This window comes from Dendrobates tinctorius, unplaced genomic scaffold, assembly GCF_039654945.1.
Source record: "Dendrobates tinctorius isolate UK_male_01 unplaced genomic scaffold, ASM3965494v1 ptg000240l, whole genome shotgun sequence".
NCBI classification, from domain to species: domain Eukaryota; kingdom Metazoa; phylum Chordata; class Amphibia; order Anura; family Dendrobatidae; genus Dendrobates; species Dendrobates tinctorius.
Genome location: NW_027361907.1, coordinates 745,206 through 766,625, shown reverse-complemented (window position 1 = coordinate 766,625; position 21,420 = coordinate 745,206). Strand labels below are relative to the sequence as shown.

General features: G+C 40.0%; 1 protein-coding gene across 2 annotated transcripts in view; it reads right to left on the bottom strand.

Annotated features, from left to right (window-relative positions):
• MYO16 (myosin XVI) overlaps nt 1-19,810 on the bottom strand; it is a 783,767-nt gene extending 763,957 nt beyond the window's left edge. The window contains exon 1 of one of the 2 annotated variants that reach the window (XM_073556817.1): nt 19,215-19,810. The gene's annotated coding sequence lies outside the window, so the exon portion shown is untranslated. The remainder of the gene's footprint in view (nt 1-19,214) is intronic. The other variant, XM_073556818.1, reaches the window with a different exon arrangement.
• Between the last annotated feature and the right edge of the window lie 1,610 nt (nt 19,811-21,420).

Below are 21,420 nucleotides of genomic sequence, written 5' to 3'. Positions count from 1 at the left end.
CACACCCGCCGTCAGACACACCGCCATACTATGAGGGGCCCAGTGCCAGTACCGACGCCCACGAGTGGGCCCCCCTTGCTTGGGCAGGACCCCAGCATTTGCAATCTTTACCTCTCCCTGCTCCTCCGCTGTGTAGTCTGGGCCGTCAAATCCATACTGTGCCTGACACCTTCTGAGCCTGCCTCCTGATGTATAGACATATATTTTGAATGTGTACGCTATCCATACATGTTATCCGGGGATACGGTACCCTTTCTCACCTTTGTGCAATCACGTGCAATCCATACTGGGCCTAACACCGTCTGAGCCTGCCTCCTGATGTATTGACATATATTTTGAATGTGTACGCTATCCATGCATGTTATCCGGGGATACGGTACCCTTTCTCACCTTTGTGCAATCACGTGCAATCCATACTGGGCCTAACACCGTCTGAGCCTGCCTCCTGATGTATAGACATATATTTTGAATGTGTACGCTATCCATACATGTTATCCGGGGATATGGTACCCTTTCTCACCTTTGTGCAATCACGTGCAAGCCATACTGGGCCTAACACCGTCTGAGCCTGCCTCCTGATGTATTGACATATATTTTAATGTGTACGCTATCCATACATGTTATCCGGGGATACGGTACCCTTTCTCACCTTTGTGCAATCACGTGTAATCCATACTGGGCGTGAGAACAGCTGGCGAGCTGTTAAGCAAGCTACAGCACCTGTGGTTTGCACACGTAAGTTTTTCATTTTTTCAGGAATGACGGTTAGGCCTAATTCCGGAACTGCGGTTGACCTGCACTTACTGGGAAATCATCGTTCGCGGGTAATAATTGTAATTAGTGATCCCCATCACTAACGTTGTTCAGCGGGTTATCTGCACCTGTAAGCGACAAACGCTGGCCTTTTCAGTGTAGCGCACATGCAGCCACGGACATGTAAGGGCATGACACACCAGTTATTGGCCAATCTCATGTGCCAGAGCCTCACGTGTCCCTCTAGTAAGCTGGACTCGGACCGCGGGGCATGACGGAGTCTCGTTCGTTAACGGAATTAAGCTTGCAATGTGTGCATCTTTTCTGTAGCTGGCATGGTTGAGGTTTCCCAGGTGGAGTCGAATTTAACTGTAGGCTCCACTCCTGGTGGTGCCCTTCTGGACATTCCTTTAAGGTTCAGCTTTGCAACCATACTGCCCACGTAAAACAAACACTTTGCCTTCATGAACGCTGTTTGGAGGGTCATGACTCGTGGGAATAACGCCGCCCAATCAGTTAACCTGCTAGAGAGATCCTTCGTTGCTCCCAAGCATGACATCACACTCCCTAGGAGGAAGGTAATGCCACTGTGGCGACCGTACTCCTGGGGGCGACACAAGTGCACTGATGCCCAGCCACTGCTCGATGAATCTGCTGGTACATTGACCCAGACCACTACATTCCCCTCGCATACTACACGGCCTGAATCTGACCCTGATGAAACTCAGGTTACCCTTCCCATATACAGTTCCATCTTACACGGTGACAAAGAGGAAACTGCAGATGAAAGTGCAGGTTCGGCCCACCCGCCATCTGACACACCACCGTACTATCAGGGGCCCTGTGCCAGTGTCGTCGCCAACGAGTGGGCCCCCCCTGCTTGCTCAGAATCACAGCACTTGCAAGGTTAAAATACTGTGCAGTGAGATGGAAGATGGGGACGACGAGGAGTCCAGACTAGTACAGGGATTCACTAGCGAGGAGACTTATTTGATTGTTTTCAATGTTGGGACAGCAATTTTTGGGGAGCACTATACTCTGGAGAATGATAGATGGGGCCCACCATACACTGGAACATTCCAAAGGTGGACATCAGACACTGGAGCAGCATTTACAGGGCCCATTATACCCTAGAGCATTAGAAATGGGGCCCATTATGGTTGGAGCATTATTTGGGCCCATAAGACAGTGGAGCTTCATCCATGCGGACCAACATATACTGTAGCATTATGTGGAGCTCATCATATACTGTTTCAAACATTATATGGGACCAATGATTCTGTATGGAGAAATAGATGGGCCTCGTCATGAGATGTAAAAAGTGAAGTATTTTTCATTGTACTATACCGCTATTTCTCTGCCGTATCGGAGCATGATGAGTTGTGGTATGTGTTAAAGGGGCGCTCTTTCACCCAGGGCACATAAAAACCTGGAGCCAGCCCTACCCCCCCACAACTTTAGCCAAATAACCCCCATTTTTCAGTGCGTAACTTGTATTATGAAGTTAATTAAGGTTGACAAGCTTAAGTAAGAAGAATTGATGCTTTTGGCATTCAAATGGGCACTGTAGGTGTGTTTCCTGTCCTCCTCTCACTGCCGACTTTTATTCCCCATTGACTTACATTGGGTTTCGTGTTTCGGGACGACCCCGACTTTTCCCTATAATCGCCCGATCTTGCTCGACCCGACTTTTGGAAAAGTCGGGTTTCACGAAACGAAACTCGACCCTAAAAAACCAAAAGTCGCTCAACTCTAGTTAGGATAGATACCTTAATACAAAATGTTGATTCTATACAGAATTTTCCATATATTCCGCATAATCCCCCTGATCATTCCTGTCACCTGGCTAAAAAAGCTACAACAACAAATGTCCAGATTAATATGGAAAAATAAGATGTCCAGAATAACAAAACACATATTTGAAAACAAAAGAAGTGGTGGCATGGGATTACCCAACCTTACGGTATTTTATTTAACCAATTTAATAAATCAGACACAAAAATGGTTTCTCCAATCATGGAAATCAGGCTGGTTTGAAATAGAGACATACCTCAACAATAACATCCCTCTCACATCTCTAATTCAGGCTGATATTCTTGATACAAAACTTAAATTACCAAGCTTCCCCAAACTTAAACCCTCAGTACATGCATTGAACAAAAAAATACATCTTACATGTAAGGATAAAGTATCTAAGATTAATTATCATACTATACCAAACATATTCTTAGAAATTGCCATTCTGAAATTTTTCATAAACCAATGGGCATCATCTGGAATATCTCACCTATCAGACATCCTCCAAGACTCTGTCCTAACGTTAGACAATTACAAACCTTTAACTCCCTGATTCAGATCTATATAATTATAAAAAAAGGAATACATAAATACAAAAGTAAAATTCCTCCTTACATTTCACAGAACAATCTCAATTCATCTATATAATACAAAAAAAGAAAAGCATATTGAGTACTAGATCAATCTATAAATGATTCAATGACAATATAAATATTTCAAAAAACATAAATATACATAAAATGATAAAAAGGCCTGAATATTTCATATTCCATTGAAAGATGGTCTCAAGCCCTTAAATGAACCTATTCATCAACAAAATGTCCTTCCCTCCAAGAAACCCACTATAAAATATTGGCCATTCTACTTAACTGTAGTAAAGCAAAACATCATCTAGCTGTTCTAAAAAATGTTGGAGGAATTGTGACCAAACAAGTGATACGCTACACATTTTCTGGAATAGTCCAAAAATAATACAATTATGGAAAGAAGTACATGAACTCATTCATAAAATAAAAGAAAATAAATTTACACTTTCCCCCCAACTTGCTCTTCTATCTTTGGACATTGTTGAACTACCCCCAAAAAATAGATCCATTACCATACATATCTTATAAGCTACAAAAATTCTTATTACATCCAAATGGAAACAATTAGTACCGCCTTTTGTGAAAGAAATTATAGAAAAAGTCTCTCTATGTAACATATATGAATACTATTACTCCATCAGGAATAAAATATTTCAAAATATTTGAATGATTGGTCCTGTTGGTCCAAAAAAAATTTCCACCAGGGTGAAACCTTTAACAAACTAGGTTCATCACAAGTCAAACATTAACAGTAGAAAACAAGCCCAGATGTTTCTGTTACTTAGAGAAATCATTACAGCAATGTTATATAATACAATTTTAAAACTTTTAAAGAAAGTAAAAAGTTCCATTAATGTTGATTCTCTACCCCTAACCCTTCTCCTCCCCTTTACCTCATTCTTCCCCCTCCCCTTCTCCTATTAATAAAGTTCAACTATTACCAAAATCCACTCCTTTCCCTACCTCTACCTCCCCCTTCTCTTACAATTGTTTGTTAATTTTATAATATATTACGGCATTTATTATGTAAAAAGAAATAATAAAGTGATTTTGAAATAAATAAAGCTAGTGTGAACAATTAATTTCCCAAAGGAACAAAAGAGAAACGGTGACTGTTGGGGAGGGTCAAAGCACAGGCTGAAATTAATTCTGTTTATTATTATTATTATTATTATTATTATTATTATCATTTATATACATTTTTAGCACATAATATTGAGCATAATCAAGTATGTTGACTGGCTGCTACTACTAATACATGATACTATAGTCCTAATTGTAACTTGTCTTTTACCTGTAGCAGCTAATCAAAACCATATAATTTACAGCTTTTTATAAATTATTCTGATACTTTTATTCAGCCCTTGTACCTTCATCAACAGCTCCCCCTGACAGATTGATGCACTCACACAGTATGCCATCAGTCTACCCACAGAGAATGATGCTGCCACACATGATGGACTAACTGAAAAAAACCCTATTAAAATATGACTTTCTACCTTTCCTCACATGCATATATGATTGTATAAATCTACTTTATTGCATTCATGAATATATTCTAAGCAAATGGATACAGGCCATCTGGCCCTCTGTTTCTAATCTGTCCTCTTATAGGATGATATAGGAGATTAGGGATAGCCATCGCACGAGCGGGGGCGCCATTCTCGTATTTCTTAGGGTACCAACCTCCACACCTAGGTAGGTGTTCAGATAGTCATTTTGTATAGGGCCAGGTCACTCTTTTCTTTACATCGGCAGAGTGAAATTGTTATCAGATGGTAGCACCTATTATCAATTTTTATACATCTTCTTTATGTCCATTTCCCCTTTTCTTCATTTTTTGAGGTTTTTGGGCTATAATAGTATTGTGCAGTTTTTAACTGCTATGATTCAGGTTTTTCTGACCACATGATTGGATTGGCAGATTCAGCTGGTTAGATTTGGTTTGACTGCTATACCTTATCTCTTTCCAGCAATACAATAGCCCGTTTTTTAATAGGCTTTATAAAAGTGGACATCTGTGCAATTTTATATTGTTATTTTTGTACTTAATAAAAGTTATATTTTAATAGGGTTTTTTTCAGTTAGTTGGTTATAGGTAACCCTTGTTCACATTATACTTGTTAGTTGGTGCCACACATGATGCCATCACAACCCCCCCACACAATAGTATGCCCCCACAGCTCTTCACACACAGTATATTTCTTCCACAACTCCCCAAAGTAATACGTCCCCAACAGTTCTACACATGCAGTATCATGGCCACCACAGCCACTCACAGTATGTTACCCCATCACTAGCCACAGAAAGATGCCCCTACATGCATTATCATGCTTCCACAGTCCCCAAAACAAAGTATCATGCCCCCACAGCTTCCAACAAACAGTATGATTCTCCCACAGTATGATGCCCCACAGCTTCACACACACTAAATTATAGCCCTCACCACCCCTACAGACATTATGATGTAACTCCGCACTCCCCACACACAGTATGCTGGAGCTCACAGTCACCCACACAGTATAATGTTCCCCATAGCTCCTGTACACAGTAGGATAGTCTCCACAATCTCCTCGGTCTCAACAATGTATGATGCACCACATAGACTCCCACATAGTATGATGCACCCCACAACCCCTACACAGGATTATAGACCCTATTATCCCCTCACAAAATATGATGGCCTCCATAGTTCCCCACACATTTTGATGCCTCATCGCTCCCCACACAAAGTATAATGGCCCTCACAGCCCCACACTGTATGATGTCCTTATAGACCCCCCACACAGTTTAGTTACCCCCAAAACTTTTCCACATCTGCTGAAAATTAAGTTAAAAAATATAATTACTCATCTAGCCACATTCCTCTGATGTGCTACTCCAGTGTGAACTTGTGACATTAATGCACCGGCTGCGCTGAGACTCTGTTGTTCAGGCTGAATGATTGAAGAGGTAGATGGCGGCTCCCTGTTCCAAGAAGAAAAGTTTACTGGATCTTATAAGAACAAATGTGATTTATATATTTATATAAGTTGAGGGTGCCAACGGTTTTACTTGGCCCAATGTTGTGGATTTTGTGTAAAATTATGTCCAATTTGCTCTGTATTTTTGTGTAGCCAAATGCACACAAATAGAATAAACATCTGTATAACAAAACATGTATAATTGCAGTAATTTTCTGGGAGACATACAGTTAGGTCCATATATATTTGGACAGAGACAACATTTTTCTAATTTTGGTTCTAGACATTACCACAATGAATTTTAAACAAAACAATTCAGATGCTGTTGAAGTTCAGACTTTCAGCTTTCATTTGAGGGTATCCACATTAAAATTGGATGAAGGGTTTAGGAGGTTCAGCTCCTTAAAGGGAATCTGTCACCCATATTTAGTGATATCATGCTGTATTTTCCAGTGCGGTCTATGCCCCGGAAGTGTGCCCTGCATGTGAAGACTTCCGGGGCATAGACTGCACTGGAAAATACTGGCGCTTGCGCAGTAGCGATTTTATGCTTTGCCCACAGTTGGGCAAAGCATACTGTGCAGGTGCCGGGGGCCTTTACATTGCGCAAGCGTGGAAACCAACGGCGTCTGTGGTATTCACAGACGAAGATTACGTGAAGTAAGCCGAGGAGGAGGGGGAGGAGAAGACCACTAACCCACGCCCATCGGACCGGACCGCGGCGATTTGCATGCATCACCAATAAGCTAAAAAAGGTATTTATGCCTCAAAGGTGCGGGGTCGAGGGGAGTCAAAAGCCCGAATAGAGTCCTTATGGGATGCACAATTTAGTGATATCTTTACATGATATCACTAAATATGGGTGACAGATTCACTTTAACATGTGCCACCCTGTTTTTAAAGGGACCAAAAGTAATTGGACAATTGACTCCAAGGATATTTCATGGACAGGTGTGGGCAATCCCTTTGTTATGTCATTCTTAATTAAACAGATAAAAGGCCTGGAGTTGATTTGAGGTGTGGCGCTTGCATTTGGAAGGTTTTGCTGTGAAGGAAACATACGGTCAAAGGAGCTCTCCATGCAGGTGAAACAAGCCATCCTTAAGCTGCAAAAACAGAAAAAAACCCATCTGAGAAATTGCTACAACATTAAGAGTGGCAAAATCTACAGTTTGGTATATCCTGAAAAAGAAAGAAAGCACTGGTGAACTCATCAATGCAAAAAGACCTGGGCGCCCACGGAAGACAACAGTGGTGGATGATCGCAGAATAATCGCAATGGTGAAGAGAAACCCTTTCACAACAGCCATCCAAGTGAACAACACTCTCCAGGAGGTAGGCGTATCAATATCCAAATCTACCATAAAGAGAAGACTGCATGAAAGTAAATACAGAGGGTTCACAGCACGGTGCAAGCCACTCAGAAGCATCAAGAATCAAATGGCTAGACTGGACTTTGCTAAAAAACATCTAAAAAAGCCAGCACAGTTCTGGAAGAACATTCTTTGGACAGATGAAACCAAGATCAACCTCTACCAGAATGATGGAAAGAGAAAAGTATGGCAAAGGCGTGGTACACCTCATGATCCAAAGCATACCACATCATCTGTAAAACACAGCGGAGGCAGTGTGATGGCTTGGGCATGCATGGCTGCCAGTGTCACTGGGTCACTAGTGTTTATTGATGATGTGGCACAGGCAGCGCCGGACTGGCCCACCGGAGAACCGGTGGATTCTCCGGTGGGCCCTGGCATCTGCAGGCATACAGGGCCAGCAGTTGCCTAGGGCCCCCGCTGCTCCAGGGGCCCCCAGCCAGTGGTGTGTCGCACACCATGCAGCTGCTATGGGGGCCCCTGCCAGCGGAGCAGCAGCGGGTGTCAGGAGGCAGGAGCCCCTGTCCCCGCTGCTAAAGAGAAATGAATATTCACTGCTAAGCAGTGAATATCATTTCACAGTCTCCACCCCCAGAGGCCCCGCCCCCAGCCCAGTAAGCTGCTCTGCAGACTACAGCTGTAAATCAGGGCCGGCGCCGCCCTCAGTCCTCTCTGCTCCTGGCTCACAGCCAGTGCGCGATGACGTCACTACATCGCACACCCGCTGTGTGTCTGGCAGAGGGGGCAGCTCCTGACACTGAAGCCGGGATCAGCGTGGGAGCGAGGAGGAGAGGTGAGTATTGTGTTTTTTTTGTTTTTTTTTATATCTCTCTCGCTCTCTCTATCTGTCTCTCTCTCTCTATCTATCTCTCTCTCTCTATCTCTCTTATATCTATCTATCTTTCTATCTCTATCTATTATCTATATCTATCTATCTATCTCTATCTCTATCTATTATCTATATCTATCTATTTCTATATCTCTATCTATCGCTCTATCTTTATATCTATCTTTCTATCTCTACATCTATCTCTATATCTATCTATCTCTATATCTTTCTATATATATCTCTATATCTATCTATTATGTCTATCTATCTCTATCTATCTTACTCTATCTATCTCTATATCTATTATCTATCTAGCTACCATCTACAGTGGGGCAAAAAAGTATTTAGTCAGTCAGCAATAGTGCAAGTTCCACCACTTAAAAAGATGAGAGGCGTCTGTAATTTACATCATAGGTAGACCTCAACTATGGGAGACAAACTGAGAAAAAAAAATCCAGAAAATCACATTGTCTGTTTTTTTTTCATTTTATTTGCATATTATGGTGGAAAATAAGTATTTGGTCAGAAACAAAATTTCATCTCAATACTATGTGATATATCCTTTGTTGGCAATGACAGAGGTCAAACGTTTTCTGTAAGTCTTCACAAGGTTGCCACACACTGTTGTTGGTATGTTTGCCCATTCCTCCATGCAGATCTCCTCTAGAGCAGTGATGTTTTTGGCTTTTCGCTTGGCACCACGGACTTTCAACTCCCTCCAAAGGTTTTCTATAGGGTTGAGATCTGGAGACTGGCTAGGCCACTCCAGGACCTTGAAATGCTTCTTACGAAGCCACTCCTTCGTTGCCCTGGCGGTGTGCTTTGGATCATTGTCATGTTGAAAGACCCAGCCACGTTTCATCTTCAATGCCCTTGCTGATGGAAGGAGGTTTGCACTCAAAATCTCACGATACATGGCCCCATTCATTCTTTCATGTACCCGGATCAGTCGTCCTAGCCCCTTTGCAGAGAAACAGCCCCAAAGCATGATGTTTCCACCACCATGCTTTACAGTAGGTATGGTGTTTGATGGATGCAACTCAGTATTCTTTTTCCTCCAAACACGACAAGTTGTGTTTCTACCAAACAGTTCCAGTTTGGTTTCATCAGACCATAGGACATTCTCCCAAAACTCCTCTGGATCATCCAAATGCTCTCTAGCAAACTTCAGACGGGCCCGGACATGTACAGGCTTAAGCAGTGGGACACGTCTGGCACTGCAGGATCTGAGTCCATGGTGGCGTAGTGTGTTACTTATGGTAGGCCTTGTTACATTGGTCCCAGCTCTCTGCAGTTCATTCACTAGGTCCCCCCGCAAAGTTCTTGGATTTTTGCTCACCATTCTTGTGAGAATTCTGACCCCACGGGGTGGGATTTTGCGTGGAGCACCAGATCGAGGGAGATTATCAGTGGTCTTGTATGTCTTCCATTTTCTAATTATTGCTCCCACAGTTGATTTCTTCACTCCAAGCTGGTTGGCTATTGCAGATTCCGTCTTCCCAGCCTGGTGCAGGGCTACAATTTTGTTTCTGGTGTCCTTTGACAGCTCTTTGGTCTTCACCATAGTGGAGTTTGGAGTCAGACTGTTTGAGGGTGTGCACAGGTGTCTTTTTATACTGATAACAAGTTTAAACAGGTGCCATTACTACAGGTTATGAGTGGAGGAAAGAGGAGACTCTTAAAGAAGAAGTTACAGGTCTGTGAGAGCCAGAAATGTTGATTGTTTGTTTCTGACCAAATACTTATTTTCCACCATAATATGCAAATAAAATGAAAAAAAAACAGACAATGTGATTTTCTGGATTTTTTTTTCTCAGTTTGTCTCCCATAGTTGAGGTCTACCTATGATGTAAATTACAGACGCCTCTCATCTTTTTAAGTGGTGGAACTTGCACTATTGCTGACTGACTAAATACTTTTTTGCCCCACTGTATATCTATCTATCTTTATCTATATATATATCTCTATCTAATATCTATATCTATCTCTATACCTATCTATCTATTTATCTATCCGTTATCTATCTCTATATCTTTTCTCTGTATCTATCTATATCTCTCGCTATATCTCTATATCTATCTCTATATCTATCTTTATATCTATAGCTATATATCTATCTCTATATCTATATCTGTTTCTCTCTATATCTCTCTCTATAGCTATCTATCTATATATCTCTCTCTATATCTATATCTATCTCTATATATATCTAGTATCTCTATATCTATATCTATTTCTCTCTATATCTCTCTATATCTATCTATCTATCTCTATCTCTATATCTATCTCTCTGTATATCTATCTATCTTTCTATCTCTATATCTATCTATCTTTCTCTATCTATCTATTTATCTCTATCTATCTATTTATCTCTATCTATCTATCGCTCTATCTCTATATCTATCTTTCTATCTCTACATCTATCTCTATATCTATCTTTCTATCTATCTCTATATCTATCTATATCTATCTATTATGTCTATCTAGCTATCTCTATTATCTATATCTACCTATCTTTATATCTATCTGTTATCTCTATATTTATTATCTATCTTTATCTATCTATCTATTATCTATATCTATATCTATCTCTCTATCTATTTATCGATCTCTGTATCTATCTCTCTCTATCTACCGCTCTCTCTATCTCTATCTATCTTTATATCTATATCTATCTATCTCTATATCTATCTATTATCTCTATATCTATCTATCTATCTCTATATCTATCTCTATATCTATATCTGTTTCTCTCTATATCTCTATCTCTCTCTATAGCTATCTATATATTATCTCTATATCTATCTATCTTTATATTATCTCTATATCTATCTATCTTTATATTATCTCTATATCTATCTCTCTATATCTATCTATCTCTATATCTATCTGTTATCTCTATATCCATATCTATCTCTATATCTATCTCTATATCTATCTTTCTATCTAACACTATATCTCTATATCTATCTCTATATCTCATTATCTATCTATCTCTATCTCTCTCTCTTTATCTATCTATTACATCTATCTATTATCTCTATTATCTATATCTATCTATCCATCTATCTAGCTATCTCTATCTATCTCTATATCTCTCTCTATATCTATCTATCTTTCTAACTCTATATCTGTCTATCTCTATACATATCTCTATATCTAGCTATTATCTCTATCTATCTCTATATCTATCTTTCTATATCTATCTATCTCTATCTATTATCTCTATATCTATCACTCTCTATATATATATCTCTATATCTATTTTTATTTATAGCCATCTATCTATATATATTTATCTCTATATCTATCTATATATGTCTATATTATTATTATTATTATTATTATATATGTATATCTCTATTATCTATCTCTATCTATTATCTATCTCTATCTATTATCTATCTCTATCTATTATCTATCTCTATCTATATATCTATCTATAGCTATGTATCTCTATATCTATCTATCTATCCATTATCTATTTTCTACCTATCTATCTATATTTCTTTCTATATCTATCTTTATATCTATCTCTATCTATCTCTATGAATCTTTCTATCTATATCTATCCATTATCTACTTTCTATCCATTATCTACTATCTCTATATCTATCTATTTCTACTTCTATCTTTCTATCTATATCTATCTAACTCTATATCTATATATCTATATAGCATTATACCCTATGAGGAGGCAGCATTATACCCTATGAGGAGGCAGCATTATACCCTATGAGGAGGCAGCATTATTCCCTATGAGGAGGCAGCATTATTCCCTATGAGGAGGGCAGCATTATTCCCTATGAGGGGGGCAGTATTATACCCTATGAGGAGGCAGCATTATACCTTATGAGGAGGGCAGCATTATTCCCTATGAGGGGGGCAGTATTATACCCTATGAGGGGGTGCATTATTCCCTATGAGGGGGGCAGTATTATACCCTATGAGGAGGCAGCATTATACCCTATGAGGGGGTGCATTATTTCCCTATGAGGGGGGCAGTATTATACCCTATGAGGGGGGCAGTATTATACCCTATGAGGGGGGTGCATTATACCCTATGAGGGGGTGCATTATACCCTATGAGGGGGGCAGTATTATATTCTATGAGATGGCTGCATTATATTCTATTAGGGGTCTACATTATATTCTATGAGGGGGCTGCTTTATATTCTATGAGGGGGCTACCCCAACTCCTGCTACATAATTAAGACATGTACAACCTTATATTATACCCGGATATTAGCGTGTTTTACCGCACAATTGGTGGTCTGGTATTTAACTCTATGCAGCTACATAGTGGGCCCCAAGAATGATTTTCTCTGGTGGGCCCAAGGTGTTCCAGTCCGATGCTGGGCACAGGACAGAAGCAGCCAAATTAATTCTGAGGTATTCAGAGCCATACTGTGAGCTCAGATCCAGCCAAATGCAGCCAAACTGATTGGTCGTCGTTTCATACTACAGATGGACAATGACCCAAAACATAAAGCCAAAGCAACCTAGGAGTTTATTAAAGCAAAGAAGTGGAATATTCTTGAATGGCCAAGTCAATCACCTTATCTCAACCCAATTGAGCATGCATTTCACTTGTTAAAGACTAAATTTCAGACAGAAAGGCCCACAAACAAACAGCAACTGAAAACCACCGCAGTGAAGGCCTGGCAGAGCATCAAAAAGGAGGAAACAGCGTCTGGTGATGTCCATTAGTTCAAGACTTCAGGCAGTCATTGCCAACAAAAGGTTTTCAACCAAGTACTAGAAATGAACATTTTATTTACAATTATTTAATCTGTCCAATTACTTTTGGTCCCTTTAAAAACAGGGTGGCACATGTTAAGGAGCTGAAACTCCTAAACCCTTCATCCAATTTTAATGTGGATACCCTCAAATGAAAGCCGAAAGTCTGAACTTCAACTGCATCTGAATTGTTTTGTTTAAAATTCATTGTAGTAATGTTTAGAGCCAAAATTAGAAAAATGTCTCTGTCCAAATATATATGAACCTAACTGTACTTCATTTTCGGTAACACTTTCGAAGGGTTTCCACAATTTCCGCCATGACTGTAAATTGGAGTAGATATTTGCATGGGATTGCTATGTACTATTTTTATTTGCTTTTTTTGGAGACCATTTGTGTCTTTGTATGTGTTCTTTTACTTCTAGACCAATCACAGACAATAAACATCGACATTCTGCATTACATTCTGCAGTGATGTTCGTGCAGCTGCCAGAGCAGGGAGACAGCTGTCAGACAACTCAGGACTTCCCATAGAGAAGGCAGAGATTATTTGTGACTGTCTCTGCCATTCCAATCCCTGGATACACAGCACTGAGCAAGTGCTGCGTATGCAGAATAGGAAATGATAATGGAGCTTCATCCTCTGGACCATGCAGTCATGTGATAAATGGGTGTATGGTGGAAGCAGGAGCTGCTGCATCCTACAAAACCCAGTCAGCTTTGCTATAAAATCCACTGCTCTCTCTGTAGGTAACTTACAACTAAATATTTACTATGTGGCTCTTCTATCCTTAAGATCAATTTTCATCCTCCTTTGTGACTGCACTGTAAAAAAAATGGGTTAATGGCCCACTCCTCAAGCATCTCACATTGTTGAGTGCAGACCAATTTTCTATATTTTGGAGTTCTGCTGTGCAGGTGTGAAGCCAAATTTCTCCTTTAACTGGGGCTATTATACTAGTCCTAGTTACAGAGAAAATCAGATTTAAAAAAAAAATGGGTAAAATGTTGAAATGCCTTCTAAAAGGTATTTTATGATCTTATGGGAGGCACAGTAAGTGAAATGAATACATAAATAAATAAAAAGTAGGAAAGAAATAAAATAAAAGTCACTGCCAATCCAAGTGGCTGTCAGTAGTCTCTCCTCCGTATAAAAATGTGTCCAATATACACTGCTCAAAAATATAAAGAGAACCCTAGAATGCATGATGCCTGAAATATACACTTTCACATAACCCAGTTCTTTTAGACCCTTGTGTAAATCATATTGGAGGAACTCAAATAAATAAACTTTTGCAAGTTTATTTCGAAATTGCAAAGTTAGATATGAAAAATGCACAACATTGTAATTATAATTGTTTGCAAAAAGTAAGCATGGAACATGAAACATTATCTGAACATAGAAAAATTTGACATCACTTTAAACCGCACATACAAAAAAAAAAGAAATGTGCCTGGTTAGGAAAAGGAGTATATGGCCTTGTCTTGAAGTGGTTAATGTCCAAAAATATTTGCATTTTTTTTAAATAAAATACATACCGTATATACTTGTGTATAAGACGAGATTTTCAGCCCATTTTTTTGGGCTGAAAGTCCCCCTCTCGGCTTATACATGAGTCATATTCACCAGGGGGTCAGTGGAGGAGGGGGAGCAGGGGTGTCAGATCATACTGACCCCCCAGAACATCTCTGCAGCCCCCTGCTTGTCCCACGCTCCAGGAGGGGGTAAGTATATGCGATATTCACCTGTCAAAGGTCCATCGTTGCTCGCCTCTGCTGTGTTCTCTGTCAGTGACATTCAGGCAGCAGAGGGCGCGGTGACATAGCTAGTGTGCGCCGCGCCCTCTGCTGACTGAACATCACTGACAGAGGATGCGGCAGACAGCGGCAAGCAGCGATGGACCGGGGACAGGTGAATATCTCAGGTGCCGGGTCCTGAGCCAGTGGTGACACCAGCACCTGGCCCCCAGCGAGGTAGAGGTGAGTATGTCATTTTTTTCATTTGCAGCAGCAGCATATGGGGGCATAATCTGAGGAGCATCTTATGGGGGCAGCATATGGGGGCATAATATATGGATCATCTTATCGGGGCAGCATATGGGGTATAATATATGGAGCATCTTATGGGGGCAGCATATGGGGTATGGGGGAATAATATATGGAGCATCTTATGGGGCAGCATATGGGGCATAATCTATGGAGCATCTTATGGGGCAGCATATGGGGCATAATAATTGGAGCATCTTATGGGGGTAGCATATGGGGCATAATTATTGGAGCATCTTATGGGGCAGCATATGGGGGAATAATATATGGAGCATCATATAGGGGGAATAATATATGGTGCATCTTATGGGGCAGTATATGGGGGCATAATCTATGCAGAATCTTATGGGGGCAGCATATAGGGCATAATATATGGAGCATCTTATGGGGCAGTATATGGGGGCATAATCTATGCAGCATCTTATGGGGGCATATATGGGGGAATAATCTATGGATCATCTTATGGAGCATGATCATTTTATGGAGCAGCATATGGGGCATATTATTCTATGGAGCATCTTACGGGGCCATTATAAACCTTTGTGCAGCATTATATGGGGTATATTTTGTATGGCGCATCTTATGGGGCCATAATGAACTGTATGGAGTATTATATGGGGCTCCTGATTCAATATGGATATTCAAAAACATTTAACCTACTGATGTCTCAATTAATTTTACTCTTACTGGTATCTATTTTTATTTTTTAAATTTACCAGTAGCAGCTGCATTTTCCACCCTAGGCTTATACTCGAGTCAATAAGTTTTCCCAGTTTTTTGTGGCAAAATTAGGGGGGTCGGCTTATACTCGGGTCGGCTTATACAAGAGTATATACAGCATTTATTTCTGCTCTGCACACAGTATACACAACAAGGTTTTGTTGTAGGTATTAACCCCTTTCTGACATTGGACGTAATCGTACATTAATACTGGACTCCCCCTATTTGGTGCGGCCTCCAGCGTAGAGCCTGCACCTTTCCGGGCCCATGACGCTGATCTATACAGCTGGCATGTGCCCTCAACAGCTACGGGTGGAATCCACCGGCGGCTGTTAACTAATTAAATGCCGACAATATATCCAAGAGAAATATATAGGCCTTAAAGAGGGGATCACCACAAGGCTTGGTTGGACACAACAGGGGAATTTTATTAGATACAAAAGAACACACAAAAAACATTAAAATAGTCACACTTGTGACATGAGTAGACAGTACATAAGCGCATAATAGAGTCAAAACCTAAAACAAGACTCATAAGATCTTCCTGTGGTGCCCCCTCAATTTGTGCTAGTTAAATGCCGCTGTCAATCTCTGACAGCGGCATTTAACTCGCGCTTACTGGAAGCTCCTTGCCAATCCCGCCCATCAGTGATCCTGTCACATGATCGTGGGCCACCAATTGGTTGGCATGACAACCAGAGGTCTGCAGCAGACCTCTATGGTTGACATTGCAGATTGCTATGAGCACCACCCCATAGTTGGCGCTCATAGCAAGTGAGCATTTTTGCTACACACAGGCAATCTGATCATCTAATCTCCCATAGACACTATTAAAGCATGCAAAAAATAAAAAATCTTTTTAAAAATGTTAAAAAAATAAAAAAAATAAAAGTTCAAATGGCCCCTTTTGCCCCATTCAAAATAAAACAATAAAAAGAAAATCAAATATATATTACAATATTTTGTATCGCCGAGTTCAGAATCGAACAATCTATCAATATAAAAAAAGAATTAACCAGTTTGCTAAATGGCATAACAAGAAAAAAGTCAAAACACCAGAATTACGTTTTTTTGGTCGCCGCTACATTGAAATTAAATGCAATAATGGGCGATGAAAAGATCTTATCTGCACCAAAATGGTATCCATAAAGACATCAGCTTGGTGCACAAAAAGTAAGCCCTCACCCAGCCCTAGATCATGAAAAATGGAGACTCTACAAGTCTTGGAAAATGGCGCCATTTTGTTTTTTACCAAATTTACCAGATTTTTTTTTCAACACTTAAATAAAAAAGAACCTAGACATGTTTGGTGTCAATGAACTCGTAATGACCTGGAGAATCATAATGGCAGGTCAGTTTTGGCATTTAGTGAACATGGCAAACAAAAACAACTGTGGAAAGGCACTTTTTTTTGCAATTTCACGGCACTTGGAATTTTTTTCCCGTTTTCCAGTACATGATAAGTTAAAACCAAGGGTGTCGTTCCAAAGGAAAACTTGTCCTGCAAAAATCAAGCCCTCACATGGCCATTTTGACAGAAAAATAAAAAAGGTATGGCTCTGGGAAGAAGGGGAGGAAAAAACAAAAATGCAGTCACTGAAATACCCCTGGTTGTTAAGGTGTTAATACTTAATTACGTGCTATGTGCCATTTTCTTTGACTCGTCTTATGAATTTGTTGTTTGTACACAAATCAGAGTTTATTGATGCAGCAGAGCTCAGAAAGCTAACCTCGCCCACAACACAGCTTTCTGTGTAAATTGTCTATTGACAATAATCTGCTTATCAGAGGGGGGGATGTGGTTGAACCATGGCTCAGAGAAACTGTAGTCTAGCAGTGACAATCTCCTGGTGATAAAACAGTCATTGTATTCAAACAACAGCACACAGCTTAATAAGTGTTACATTCCTGAACTCTGTGTCTTAGCCCTTATCCCAGGCTGCCCTCAGATTACATAGCAAAAAATTGCTGAAAAATTCCCTCTTGAAGACATGGAGAAGCCAGAGGGAGCTGTGTAGCAAATTCTTCTCCTGGCACTGAGCCCATTCTAGAAAGTATGCTGTGGCATTACAGAATAAAAGTTTTTTTGGAAAAAGGGGGCCAGTATATATTTCCCTGTGGATCAGTCAGCATGAATCTTTGAACATCTCTTTAATCTATGACAAATCTAAGCACTACAGAAGTTCTGGTGCACTCATTTTCTCAATGCTGTCAATGCATTATGGAAGAGGAATACATGACATACATTTATATCAATAGTAACCTTCGACACATCCAATTATCTCATGAGAGTTGCCGATTGTGATCGCATGCCGGGATGTGTACTTTCATAAGATGTGATGAGCGTTATAAATGCAAACCTATAGGTGTTAAATACCAATAAAGCAGATAACACATGTACGCAGTGAGTGGCCATGTGACAATGTATGAATAGTTTATGACAGTTCTCCAGCGATCTAACAGCAAAGGGGAACACTGGTTCATGTAGTTCACTATTAATACAACTGAGGAAGTTTCCACCTGCAGGATTTCTGGATTGCTATTACAGTGGTCAGTGCAATTCACAGTTTAGTAAGACAGAACAGAAGCCATTTACAAAGCTACTTTATAGTAGATCTCATACACGTACACTGAATCATTTTGCTCAGCTCAGTAAGACTTTGAGAAATGGGCCACAATATATTAAATAGTTAGGGTCTGATTCAAATGGTTACAAAAGTTCATCAGAAACTAAACCAAACGTTAACTATCTTACTATTTGAGCAATTCCTAAATTATGAAATAGCTCTAAAAGTTATACTTTTAAAACAAGAAAATGACGGCAAGTCTAGAAATGCAACATAACGACTACAAAGATGCAATAAGACAACCTAGAAGCTTTACTTTCATAACAGATTTCGCTGCCACCATTCATTGCGACTACTTTCTCCAGACAACCCCTTAACCTCCAGGTAAATATTGAACGTCCATAAGCCTTATATATTTACAATTCTCACTGTGCAATATATTCCCAGCAAATGAGCTCAGGCTCTGTCTACATGTGACATTCTGATCTCGGAGCAGACCCTGTCCATGGCAACAAGGAAATCTACCTCCCTTGAGGTTGCATCACACAGCAGATATGTCACCATTCCCGGCTTTCTAGAATTCAGTCTTCACCTCGTAAACGATTATTATTAGAGATAAGGCAACACATTGTGTTATTTACTGCTACCACATTAATTTTAGAAAACAAACAAGTAAATGCTAGCGATTAAAGATTAGTGATTGCCAGATATTAAATGCAAATATTTTAGAGGATCGGATCCCAAAAAAACAGACGTATGGAACAGAAGCATAATGATTTAGCGCAACCCAATAGAGAAGCAATTGTCACTGGTTTAATTAACACTTAAAGTTCCCTTACCTACTTTGTACTGTACAATGATCCACTGATGATAAGAAAAGGGGAAAAAAAAACAGTGTTGTGAAATCTCTGCCCAGGACCAGTTAATTATGTTCCTGTACCACAAAGCTCCCCATCTTCAAAGAGCCATGATCCTGCAGGACTCGCATTCATCCGTGGTGGAAGCAGATCCGAGCACCCGATACAATCACACAAAGATGAGCCTCTAATTGCAGCCGCCGCTTATTGGAAATCCAAGAGCGGTTTCTACTATCAGCATCATCCAGAGCAGCCACTTCACACTGAAGGGGGTTTGGCTCACAATCTTTTTCTTTTTCTGGTCAGGAGTCTTCTCCCTTTACCTCTTTTGTTTAAATGTGTGTGGGAGCCGAGCATCGCACCCCCTTCCAACTTGCTTAATATTTATTTTAAAGGTTTACGGAAGGAAGAGAGAGAGAAAAAAAAGATAGAAGGAAGGAAGGAGCGGAAGAAAAGAAAGATCATCTTATGTTAGGCTGTTTCTAATCACCATGAGAAAAGGCTCCCATTGATTTCTGGCTGTCACACACAAGCAAACAAAAGAAGCAGTGGGAATGTTGCAATTGTGAGTATGTTTCCAGGCTGGAGACAATCTCAGCCTCTTAAAGATGTAGATCCCACACCTCTTACCTGCTGTTCAGTATCATACGAAACATCAAGCCACACACATTCTCCATGCTATTTAAATTTATGTTATTATAAATCTAAACTGAAATAGATTAAATAATATATATATATATATATATATATATATACACACATACATATGTGGAGATAGATAGATAGATGATAGATAGAATTTGGTTTAAAGTACAAGCAGTAATTGTGCGTGTGTTTGTAAATACACCAATTTGCCATGCCAATTACCCGGTGACACAGGCAATCCAAGGGGTTAGTAGCTCAATACAAAAGTAGCTCATGACCCCTGACAGCAAATCAAAAAGGTCTTAGGCACAAATAATGACCGGCTGGCCCTTAGTGACAGCTGGTTAAATAATGATTGAACAAAACTGTAAGATATAATGTGAAATAGTTGAACAAAAAAAATATATAAATCTATTTTCAAAGCCAATAAGCTATGACACAATAATGTAATTTTTAGTATGTGCATGATATAAATATGACATGCTGACATGTAGAAGATATTAAATATCGATTAGTGTTTTTATAAAAAAAAAAATTATATGTAAGCAGGAAAATTAAGTCACCATCTTTATATACCTACTTCAGCTATCTGATTACATTTCCAAGGTCCAATATTGTACCGCGCAACTTATCCAAAGACCTCCCTTCTGTTCCACAAATTACTGTACAAGACAGACAACCCTCAATTAGATGGTTCCTTAGAATGAAATATTTGGTGATTGTATCAAAGACTTATTATTGCATATATTTATCAGCTTCTCACCAAGCAATCCTAATTCCGAAACGAAGATAAATTATTCATTAGCCACGTACGGATGGCAGGCTACTGTGAAAAAGAAATCAACACGAAGGGAGTAGATAAAGACATACGCACCTTGATACAGGGGGTGGTCTAAAGGGCAAATAAATTTTTATCTAAATCTATTTAGTGCCGTAATCTAAACTAATTTCTAATATACTTGCATTAAAAATTCCCTACCGATCCCTAACTACAATGTCTAACTGCTACTGCATTTTTCCCCTACTTCCTGTGTGATGACGCTTCGTTTGAGAATCCCAGTGCATGTAATGCCAAAGCCCCTGCATCCTCTCTGAAGCAAAGCGTCATCAGTGATACTTGCTTCAGATCCTGCACTGTCAGAGTGCGGTGTCAGGGTGTCTGGTGTGCAGAGAACAGCACCACCCCCCGCAAGTGACGTCACTTGCAGGGGCGGCACTGTTATCTGCACACCGCCAGGTATTCTCCTCTGTGTTACCAGCTCATCACTGCTGATATGAGTCGGAAACAAAAGAGTGCATGCTGTCAATATGAACATTGCATAGTGCAGGGACTAGCTCCAACTCTGGAACGAGCATCATTGATGATGCTTTGTTTCAGGGAGGGGACAGGGGCTGCAGCAGTGACCGCAGCCTCTGCCCATTGATAACACTTCGTTTGAGTAGCTGGAACCTCCAAATGAAGTGTCATCCCACATGACGTATAGGGAAAAATACAAGCAAATTATGAATTACCGTATATACTTGAGTATAAGCCAAGATTTTC